Source organism: Lutra lutra, chromosome 1 (assembly GCF_902655055.1).
Source record: "Lutra lutra chromosome 1, mLutLut1.2, whole genome shotgun sequence".
NCBI classification, from domain to species: Eukaryota; Metazoa; Chordata; class Mammalia; order Carnivora; family Mustelidae; genus Lutra; species Lutra lutra.
The window spans coordinates 89,004,630-89,017,067 of NC_062278.1; the positions used below are offsets into that span (position 1 = coordinate 89,004,630).

The window sequence follows — 12,438 nt, forward strand, 5'->3', positions numbered from 1 at the left end:
TCTCTGCCTACTTGTGATCTCTGTCTGTCAAATGGATAAATAAAATTTTTAAATAAATAAATAAATAAAAATAAAAATAAAAGTAAAAGGCCTACTGTTATGGATTCTTGACATAACACTGTTTGACATATGTTAATGATTTCAAGTTTAATGTTAACAATTAGAATAACTTACTGATATCAATCCATAATATTACAAGCTTATTTTTAATCACTAATGCATGCTTCCAACTAAAACATAATTAAAACATGATTATATTTTGAATGATGATAGTTTGATAAGTTTACCAAGTCAATTAATCACTGTACCAAAAAAAGTAAATAAATGTATATAAAGATATATAATATAAATATATAATATACATGTAATACTATATAGATATAGTTACATTTTTATATTTACATATATAAATATGTATTTGTATATATAAATATAAGGGTATGTGAATGTAGATTTATATAGAAATATTATCTAAAATGCTATATAAATACTACATAAATATTCAAATTTTATAGCATTATATATTGTGAATATTAGATTATTCTATTATATATAATAAATTGTATATGTAATATATAGAAATATAAATTAATATATAGAAATATAAATTACATATACAATTTATTATATATAATTATATAAATACAAATTATCTATACTATATATATGTATGTATGTATATATAGATAGATGTGTTTATGTGTACACACACACACACACACACATATATATGTTTATATATGCATGCTAGCTTTCTGAGGGCTCTATTGGCTGATCAAGAAATCTTTTTTTTTTTTTAAGATTTTATTTATTTATTTTGGCAGACAGAGATCACAATTAGGCAGAGAAGCAGAGAGAGAGAGAGAGAGAGAGGAGAAGCAGGCTCCCTGCTGAGCAGAGAGCCCGATGCGGGGCTCGATCCCAGGATCCTGGAATCATGACCTGAGCCGAAGGCAGAGACTTTAACCCACTGAGCCACCCAGGCGCCCCTGATCAAGAAATCTTAAACCATGACATTTGTTAGACCAACACAAGCTGGTTAGATAAATAACATCAGATCAATTATCCCTAAAGAACTTACCGAACATGGACATAATTGTAGAATTGATAACACTGATAACAATAATAACAACAACAATTTAAAAAGAAAAAATAAATTAATGTCTAGTAAGATCCTATGATTTCCTTTTCCCCCAACTTCTTGGGAATTCTTATATCTCATTTAGAAGGGTCATATCTGGAAATACATTTTGTTTCTCTATATTGCCTTAATTATGGCATTCTTCTGTATAAAATGAATTTTCTTTGGTTCACTTTTCCTATAAGCTATTTTATAAGTGGGGAAAACATATTATTGTTCAGAAAGTCTATCACTTGATGGAGATAAATCAATTAACATGTGTATGCTGGCTTGAAAAAAGAATCAAGAATAAAGCAAAATTTATTTCAAGCAAATGAAATTTCAACTCAGGATTTTGAATCATGAATACAACCTTCACATTTTGACTTGATGTAAGCACTTGAACTACCTGATTTTCCATTCCAGAAGGTGGTAGTTGTATGAACTAGATCTAGGTTAAAATCATGTAGTTATTGCAGCCTTTGCTTTTCCCAGTGAGAATACTTTCCTGTAACCATCGAAAAGCTATTCTAGGTCAGCTTTTGAAGCAGTGGTGCTCTTGACTTTTCCTTTTCTGAATTGCTCTCAAACTAAAAGGAGTATTTGTGAAGTACATTCCTTCTTAGATCCCACCTATGAAAGAAGGATATTTTATCCACTCAATTGGTTTCATCTTCCTTTTAGGTCTGTGCCATTTCTTGTGACTTACACCCTGCTTGAGCCTCCTCACATTACCAAGATAATTATGTTAAGCTTACTGCTGACAGTTCAAAGACAGCTTTTTAATAAAACAATATAAAAATATTTAAAAAAGAAACCCTTAACTTCTTTTTCCTTTGATCAACTACAAAACATTTAATTATATAAAACATTTCAAAACACTAAGTTGAATAATAGATTCCAAATAATCCATTGCACTGTGCCTAGGGATGAACCTAATTGGTTCAAAGTATATATGTGGTGAATGAATATATTAATATATATATATATAATGTGTGTGTGTGTGTGTGTATGTATATATATATATAAAATGCATTTCCTAATTCAGCACAAAGTATTTAATACTCAAGGTCATCAGGCAGGTTCATGATGCTTCATGTCCTTTATAATTATCTTAAAATGTTTGCTAGTTTTGCCTGCTTTTGTTTAAAAAGTAGATTAAAAAATTATCTGAGGTTGAAATTTATTGATGCCTAAAGGCTATCAAGATAGAGTCATATAACATGTTTTGAAAGATTTACAATATGTAATCCCTATAGATATTTATTTTAATTACTCTATACAATATATGATTTCTGTCTGAGATGACTGTTTATGAGTTTTTCTTAGTCTGTTAAATTTAAAAGCATTTGTATATCATTATTACATTATAATTATTTATATATTCAAATTATTAAACTCAATTATTTTATTGGATTTTTTTTCCAGAATAAGCAATTGGTGTAAATAGCAGCAATTTTTTAAAGACTTATTTAAAATTAAAAAATGGCTATTATTTTGATACTGGATGTATATTTTTATTTAGAACAGTAAACACTACTAACTACTCACAAAACATCAGTTCTCACCTTCTGTCTTAGAAAACTTACCACTTGAAATCTATTTATTATTTTGGCCAATAAATGTAAGTGAGAATTACTGATACAGATTTGCAGAAAACACTTAAAACAAAAAAAGAATTGAAACGTGCAGTTTATGCTTTGCCCTTCCTTTCCTCTATCCTTCTTGGAACATTGTCATGATACTGGATGTGAAATTGCCATTTGTAGCTATCAGATGACAAAACATCTGATACAGATGACTGGGCATGAGGGAAAGCATGGGTTTCTTATGATAAAAAGAACTACTATATTTGTCCTGGGCTATTTGCTTCTGGAATTCTCTTATGTAAGAAAAATGAAAACTTTATGTAAGCTGCTTTTCAGTTATGTTTTCTTTTACTTGGAGTAAAGAAATGTAATCCCTAACTAATGAAGATCATAGTAGGTATCTACCACAACCAAAATCTCCTCAACTTTGTATACGTATTTTATTTTATTTTATTTGTTAAGACATTTATTTATTTCTTTATTTAAAGCATGAGTTGAGGGAGGGGCATAGGAAGAGGAATACTCTCAACCAGATGCCCCACTGAGTGTGGAGTCCAACACAGTGCTTGATCTCATGACCCTGATGTCATGACCTGAGCCAAAATGAAGAGTCATTTGGGTGGTAACTGGCTGAACCACCCAGGTGCCCCTGCATATGTATTTTAAGATTTCAAAGGAAAGAAGAAAAAAAAAATTGATGCTGTCATTTGTGAGCAGTATGTTTGTATTTTTATGGATTTTTTGTTTCTTACAAAAACATATTTCTTGTCTCTAGGAAAATACCTTCAGCTGGTGGATTTTAAATTGAATTCTAGATATAGTTGTCTTATAAATTTGTTAAGAAGAGAGTCTTCACACCTTTACACTAAATAACAATTTAAGAAATCTTTCAGTTATGATTGACAAGCAGAATTTATATATAAATTCCCCCTTGCATCCAAAGAAAGCCAAGTTCTTTAGCTAGTTTTCTGTATCACAAACTTATGTATTCTTAGCTTGCCTTATCATCAAAGTAAAGGGATTTTAATATAGTGCCTGGATATTTTTAGCTCCAAGTGATTTGCTTTATAGTTTCTTTTTAATAGGAACATATTCATTTCAAAGTAATATTCACATCTTTAAACTATTTTCCTTAATAAAAGAAGAAACATATTAATTTGATTTTACATTTCTTTTTTAAATTTTATTTATTTATTTGACTACAAGCAACTGAACACTTTGGAAATAACTATAATTTACAGCAGAAAAATCAATTTTGTACCATGTCAACTTGCAATATCCTTTCTAATTTGAGCTTGTTAAAAAGAAACAAAGTACTATAATGTAAAAGCCAGGGGCATCTGGGTGGCTCAATGAGTTAAGCCTCTCTGCCTTTGGCTCAGGCCCTGATCTCAGGGTCCTGGAGTGGAGCCCTGCATAAGGCTCTCTGCTCCAAGGGGAGCCTGCTTCCCCCTCCCCCTCTGCCCGCCTCTCTGCCTACTCTGATCTCTCTCTGTGTGTCAAATAAATAAATGAAATCTTTTTAAAAACCATGAAAACAATAAAACAAAGAGGAAATTAAAGATAACTAAATCACGTGCTCAAATATAATTTAAAGGGATAATCAACCTTACAAAAAATCATAACTTTTAAATGTCATTAAATATCTTATTTCTTTGAAAAGCATTTAAACAAAAGAGAGTTCTGGAGGCTAAAATTTAAGTGTTGGCAGGTTTGGTGAGGCTTCTCTCCTTCTTGCAGATGTTTCCCTTCTTGCTGTGTTTTCCCCCCCGAAGGCATTTATCTGTCTCCGGGCCTTATTCCCCGCTACACCAGTCAGGTAGGATAGAGGGCCACTCTGAAAATCCGATTTACAACTTTATTACCTCTTTAAATATCTTATTTCCAAACACATTTTCATTCTGAGGTACTAGAAGTTATGATTTCAACATATAAATATTGGTGGACAACACAATTCAGCCTACAACATGATCTTCAAATGCAGATATTATACCAGAAAAAGAACTGACAATCATTTAGTAAGTATTTTTAGCACAGGATGTAAAGTCACCAAAATCCCTCTCTCCCCTTCCTCCATGGTAATACAAATCCAGAATTCTAGCTTGGATTTTGACCTTCACCATAGAGACTACATTTTCAACCTGAAAACCTGTATTTGATAGCCACGACTGGGCATAGACATATGAGATTTAAATTTTGTGCAAATCTTGGAAGCATCCTTAATTACTTCTGTTGCCTTCATTCCTATTGGGTGTAGAACTGCTGAAATAGCTAGTGTTAGCACCTATTTAAGATGACAGAGTGATTTGGAGAATAGAATTCATCCATACATGGAAGTACTATGAATTTAACTGGCTTTGAAATGACAATCTGCAGTCTTTTTTCTTAATTATTTAAATTTTTCCATCTTCTTTGATATATATGATTGATATATATCATTGTGTAATTTTTTTTTAAGATTTTTTTTATTTATTTATTTGACAGACAGAGATCACAAGTAGGCAGAGAGGTAGGCAAAGAGAGAGGGAGCTCCCTGCTAAGCTGAGAGCCCCATGCAGGACTCAATCCCAGGACCCTGAGATCATGACCCTAGCCAAAGGCAGTGGCTTAACCCACTGAGCCACCCAGGCCCCCCTCATTGTGTAAATTTAAGGTTTACAATGTGATGACTTGACATATGTATATATCATGAAATAATTACCATTATAAGGTTAGTTAATATATCCATCAGCTGACATAGTTACTTTTTTTGTGTATATGTTAAGAATTTTTAACTTAGCAAATTTAAATATATAATATATAAACTTAGCAATTTTAAATATACTACATGCTATTGTTAACTATAGTAACCATACAGTATATTACAACCTCAGAATTTATTTTATAACTGAAGTTTACATCCTTTGACCACATTCATCTATTCCCCCCTCCACTTTACCCTGGCAATTTCCAATCTGCTTTCAGTTTCCATAAGTTCAGCTTTTTTATACTCTGTATTTAAGTGAAATCATACAGTATTTGTCTTTCTCTGACTTATTTCCCTTAGTATAATGCCTTCAAGGTCCAGCCATGTTATCATGAATGGCAGAAGTTCCCTCTTTTTATTGCTGAATATTCTATTCTTCACATACACGTGTGTGTTTCAGGTTAGCATTTTATTAGGTAAAGACAGAAAGGAGGATGTCTAGCCATCGTTTCTTTTGGTTCATAAGGGTGGCTCTCACCTCCCCCCAATAAAAACCCAGGAGTCTATAACACTGAGATAATATGATAAGATAGAGCAGGAAGCCCCAGGTCTCCTTCTTCTAAGTGTTATTACAAAAAGAAATCTTCTTGATATAAAATCTAGAAAGGGGAATTATACCTGGCTCTTCCCCTAAGTGGGAGGCTTTCCCTTCTTCAGCAAAACAATTAAAAGATAGGCATTTTTTCCACTGGTCCAGGTAGGGAGGAAGAGAATAAATTTCAGCACATGGGCGTAAAAAGATTTTTTCAAGATAAGAGTAAGCAAGGTTGTGGAGAAATTGGAAATCATTACACTATTGGTTGGAATATAAAATGATATAGCAGCTGTAGAAAACAGCATGAAGATTATACAAAAAAATAAAAATAGAACTATCATCTGATCCAGCATTCTCACTTCAAGGAACCTCTGGCAAGGGTCTCTGCTTGGACACAGGGGCAAGCGGGGACTTTGTCCTGATCTGGATCTGGTCCTAATCTGGTCCAGCAGGATCTGGGTACTGATTGCTATAAGCTCCACTACCTTCTCCATCTCTATCTGATCCCCAGTGGGCTAGTCCCAGATTTCCCTGGTGATCACCATGAGGCAAAACCCAAATGGGGCTCCCAGGAAGCATCCCACAATGCTGGGGACATGCATATCCACCTTGTGCTCTCTTTTTCCACTGGAGAAACCATAGGCATGTACGGTCGGCGAGGGAGTATGTAAGGGGGTGTCGCTGGGAAATATCTCAGTGCCCTACTGTGCCAGCCTGGGGGTGAGGTGATATGGTCCAAGCATAGCTGTTCTACTCTTATCCTTCTAATGTGGTCCTTCTCAGTCTTTGTGGTCCAGGAGAATGCTTCATCCCCATCCCTGGGTTCTGGGATTTTCAAAATGGCATCTTGTCTATGAATAGTTGCTAGTCGGTCTGCTTGTGAGACAGACTGATGTTGGAAACAATTTATGTTGCCCTTTTGATTACATTACCTCCTCTATCTCCAATCTTCCTAAGGATAAGGGGAAACTGAAGTCTTATTTAATTTTTACATGGCTTATTAAATGGTTTTTACTATTATCTCTAAACATTTTCCTAACTAATGCTTAATTCAATTCATTAAGTCAGAGTATAATGTTTATGAATCTAAAAAGTATTAAGTATGTATAAAAGAAAATATGAGTGAATGTGGAAAACAAAACAATTACATACAGGAGATCAAAATAAAGCCGTTCCTAGAAAATGACTCAATGTAAATCAAATTTATGACAAAATATATAATATATATCATATACTATATATATGATATAAATAATATTGGAATTGAAACAGGAGACATTGGAAAAGTATTAGGTAAGCAATAAAAAATATAAAAACAATATAAAATACAAAAACAATTACCCAGAAAAATATTAATCACCACTAAGCATTGGTAAATCAGGATATACTCTCAGCCTCCCCTGACATCACTACAGGGGGAAGTGGGAGTTTCCTCATTACTATGAGTGAAAGTCTAGATTCTTCACTAAGCCTTGTGTGTGTGTGTGTGTGTGTGTGTTAATTGTAAACATTTTTCTGTATTTCTAGGCTGCTGCTTATGATTCTTATATGATTCTACAAATATTTCTTGAAACTTCTTTTGGTGCCAATTATAGCTCCTAGTTGTGGTCTTTCAAACAGTCAGAAATATATAGGAGGCAAAAAGAAAACACAACAGAAGCACCATTATGTTTTTCCTCACATTGCAGGGTTTCTAGTCAATCTGCTTTCTTCTTCTTGCCCTTAACAGTCTCTTCTTATTTGTTTTGTATATAACATCCCAGGTTTTTAGCTTTACTTGGTCAGAGAGATAGAAATAGTGCAACTACTCCATATTTTCCAGAACCAGAAGAGGTATTAGATTTTTGATTACCTACCATGTTGTGATGTTATTGTCTAAAAAGTCATTTCCTCGTTGATTCATCATTCACTGACATTAAAATAACTCATAGCAAGAAAGCTGGGTGACAGCAAAGACAAATAAGAAATAAAGTTCCAAATATCTTTTTGGAGAACTTTTATTGGTCACCAACTTTATTTTAGTCTTCAAGATTCTTAGTCAGCACAGCACAACTATTTATCTAATGTCCTTGTTGCTTGCAGTATCCTCAGATGTCTTTATCATAATGTATCCTTCTCAGAGACTTAATGGATGGGATCTGTTTTTGTTCTAAAGCTCTTTGGAAATATCCAGTGAGAAGTTAGGGATTTGGCAACCGGACCATTTACCAATCTAGTTTTAGCCTGCAGATTAAATCCGTTTAATTGTGGCTTAAGCCTGATCATAAAAGTGAAAAGAAAGACAATGTCATATCTGCTTCGAAATCTACTCTTGAATGCTTTGTGGTTTGTTAACTTATTCCAGAAGTTTCGAGTAGGTTCATTTTTTCTTACCTACAGGATTGAATTAGAGTTCAACCTATTTTTATAGAAAGTGACTCTGGATAAAGTTTTCAAAAGATGTTGTCCAACATCAAATTTTTCAAATCTGCCTGATGTTCTATGTGATTTTTTTGTCTTATAAATCACCCTCAGAATATTCCCACCCTATCTTTGTACACCTTAAAAAAAAAAAACCTGAGATTGCTATTAGGATATGAACCAATTGTTATAGATATAGAAGTGTTGAATTATATATTTTCTGAATTTTAAAAATTCTCAGATAATAGTTCTCAGCAGAGAATGAGGCCAAGGCTTAAAATCAACCATAAGGATCTTCCCTGTTTCAAAGAGAGATTAATTTTAAGTAATTAAGCTGTGGAAGTTTCTGATCTAAGAAAATGAAAAGAAAATAGGTTATTAAGAGGGTTATGAAATGTTAGCCACTAATAAAGGCCATTGTGTTCAAGTTGTGACTTGGGTAGTGTAGGAGATATAGAACTTTGTATATTTATAATTTCATAACATATATTTCATTGAAACAATCTGGAATCTGAATTTTTTAAAGAATTTTCACATAAAAATGCAGATCATTGGATGTTTGGGATTTTACACCCCTTCTCCATCCTTATAATTAGTTCTCAAAAGAAAAAGTCATTCATATTGAAAGATTTCCAAAGGGGCATTTAATTCTCAATTATCTATGTTGATATGATACCATTTTTAAAGCTAAGTGCAAAAACTAGAGCCACAGTTTGAGTACGCTTAACAAGCAGTAATCTGGCTCTTCTTGTTCTCCATCATAGCACAAGATCAAGGTGGAAAGGAGAACTCCATATGGGAACTTCCCAGCCACAAGCTCTGCCTCAGCCATCTGTGGGGTGAGAGAGAGTGGAGACAGACTGACTTTGGCACCCAAGGTGCTGGGACAGCTCACAGGTCAGACCCCTGTGTTCTCCAAAGCCAGATACAGCATCAGATCCTTTGGCATCAACAAAAATAAAAGTTTGTTTTTCACTGCATATTCCATGGGGTCAAGGCAGAGGAAATCCTGGAGAAAGGTCTAAAGGTGCCTATGTTTGAATGAACAGAAACAACTTCTACAATAATAGAATCTTTCATTTGAAGATCAGGAACACATCAATCTGCAGATCAAATATGACCCAAACAAACATTGGTATCTTCAGCCTGGATTTCTGTGTGATTCTGAGTAGGCCAGATTTCACCATCACAGACAAAAAGCACTGGACAGGCTGCATTGTGTCCAAACACAGAAACAGAATCAGCAGGGAGGAGGCCATGCACTGGTTCCTGCAGAAGCATGACAGGATCATGTTTTCTGGAAAATATATTACCATTTCTACCAAAATGATCAATAAAAAGTTTTCAGTGAAATGTTAAAAAAAAAAAAGTACCATTCTGACACAGAGTGTACACAATTTTGAAGATAGACCTGTGAGGGTCTAGAAATTGTTCATGACTATATTGTTGGTGTATCTTAATTCTCAGACCTCTAACTGAATATGGCTTGCTTCCTCTACTGCAGACCTGACGAATTTTCAATTCCTGGCAGATAGGATTTTTAGAAAGGAAGTCCCTTCCCGACCAGACTGTTAGGGACAAAACAAGATGAGATTGGAGAAATTTCTCACAAGGGAAAATTTGTCTGTAAAGACAATGCTCTGTTGAAATCTAAATTCATGTTTTTATATCCAGCTTGAGAGATGGTCATATTGGTCTTAGGTTCATCGTTTTCTCTATGACATTCCTCTTAATGACCCATCCCAAAATGTGGCAAGAACAGATAGTCATGTTATTACTAATTAGGCTGGTTTCTGCTCGTAACAAGAGTTTTTATAGCTGATCAGTAATCAAGGATTCCTAAAAGTGCTGCTTATTCCTAGGAAAATATTTGCAAGCTTGCTAAAAGGAATTGGGAACCCAACACAGAGCACTTATTTCCCTTAACCTCACTGTCTTATCTTATCCCACTAACACCATTTGGGTGTTATAAAGGATTATAGCTTCCATGTTGGGAATTTTGAAGTATAAAAGTAAGGGTGTCTTGTTGGGATCTCAGTGTGACTTCCAGGATTGTTAACTGTTTGGTTCCCCAGAAAATCACAAAACATAATTGAATACTCAAACAAATAAAGTTTATTGAATTTATTTTATTAAGAGAGGACACCATTTTGACAGTCTTAATAATTCTTAGAAGAAATTGGTTGATCATGAAAGATAATAACACATCTTGAGTCTGTTCTCGAGTGGTTTGAAGTTTCAAGGTGAGAAACTGGTTAGAATCAGGCCAAGTCAGTGATAAAATAGTGTAAAATTGATAGACACTGTGAAGTGAGGATAGTGAAGCAAATTTTGATAAGTAAATTATTGTTTCATAAGTGAGTTGTTTGCTTAGCTTAGCTTTCTATTCTTCTAAGATTTTTTTTTTTTGAAGATTTTATTTATTTATTTGACAGACAGAGATCACAATTAGGCAGAGAGGCAGGCAGAGAGAGGAGCGGATGCAGGCTCCCCGCCACGCAGAGAGCCTGATGTGGGGCTCAATCCCAGGACCCTGGGATCATGACCTGAGCCGAAGGCAGAGGCTTTAACCCACTGAGCCACCCAGGCACCCCAGCTTTCTATTCTTCTAATAAGAGTTTGTCCAGTTACACAAATTGGTTTGCTGACAATAGAGTGATTTATTCATTTATAGCCTTAGCTTTCTGGGCAAGAATTTGCTGAAATAAATAGTTGTCATGCTGACAGAGCTGATCTGAGTTCTCAATCCTGATGATCAAGTTGTGCGGAGGCCAGTGATCTCAATTCCCAACATTGACTACAACCCATGAAAATAAATACTGACATTTGTTTACATTAAATTATCTTTTGTAAGATGAAAAAAAAAACAGAAGTAATTTGAAAGATAATCCTAGCTATGAAAAGTTATTTGCAACAAAGAAAACAAACAAATATTGACTATCGGGTATATATAAAGAACTTTTACAAGTCAGCAAAAAGTATATATATATGTATATACTTATATATATATATGAAGAAATCTTATTGCTTACTAATATATCAGAATTTATTCAACTTCTTTGGTAATCTGGAAAAGACAAACTAAAACAAGTATTAGTCAATCTATAAAATTTTCTTAAATTAAAATTTTATAAAATTTTTATAAATTGTTAAAAACTGATGATAAATATATAGAGAAACATTATGTCTCACATCCAATAGAAGAATTATTTGTTGGCCCCATCACTTTGGAGAGCCAAGACCACTACATAATAAAAATGAACACTACTTTCAAGCAGATATACTGAAATCACTCTTGAGTATATGTATAAGGATATGTATTCAAGATTAATCAGTGAGGAATTCTTTCTAATAATGAAAATTTCAATAAACTAAATGACCTCCAATAAGGCAATGGAAAAATAAAACATGCAGTATTCTGAAATTTGAATATCACACAGTACTTGTAAATCATGAACTTGATCCCTGCTGGATCTTTGGATGACTGCTCTGTGAGAAATTCTTTCCTCTTGCTGAGGCATGTAAAGTAAGTTTCCAATTGGGGAATTCGAGATATGCTTTCTACAGCAAGCTGCCATGTGTGCGAGCTCTCCCTTCAGGGTTTACCAGCTCCAGTATGATTAGGTTTCCTTTATTTATTTTCATAAGACCAATGGGCTAGAATCAAGACTCCAGAAATAAACCCAAGCATATATAGTCAATAAATATCTTACAAGGGAGCAAAGAATACCCAAGGGAGAAAAGACAGTTTCTCCAAAAAAATGTTGTTGGCATAATTGGATATTCACATGTAAAAGGATGAAACTATGGAAAACAGTATGAAGGATCCTCAAAGAGTTAGAAATATGGAACTACTATATGATCTAGCAATTCCACTTCTCGGAATATATCCAAAAAAGAGTAAAAACACTAACTTGAAAAGGTATCTGCACCTCCAAGTTCATTGCAGCATTATTTACCATAGCCAAGATACGGTTTGGAAAACCAAGTGTCCATTGATGGATGAATAGGTAAAGGAGTATATGCAAGGGAACATTTTCAACAATAA

The 12,438-nt window shown here is 33.8% G+C and overlaps 1 pseudogene; it reads left to right on the forward strand.

The window, feature by feature from the left end:
- LOC125099391 (60S ribosomal protein L11-like) overlaps positions 1-9,749 on the forward strand; it is a 132,481-nt pseudogene extending 122,732 nt beyond the window's left edge.
- Positions 9,750-12,438: the final 2,689 nt, after the last annotated feature.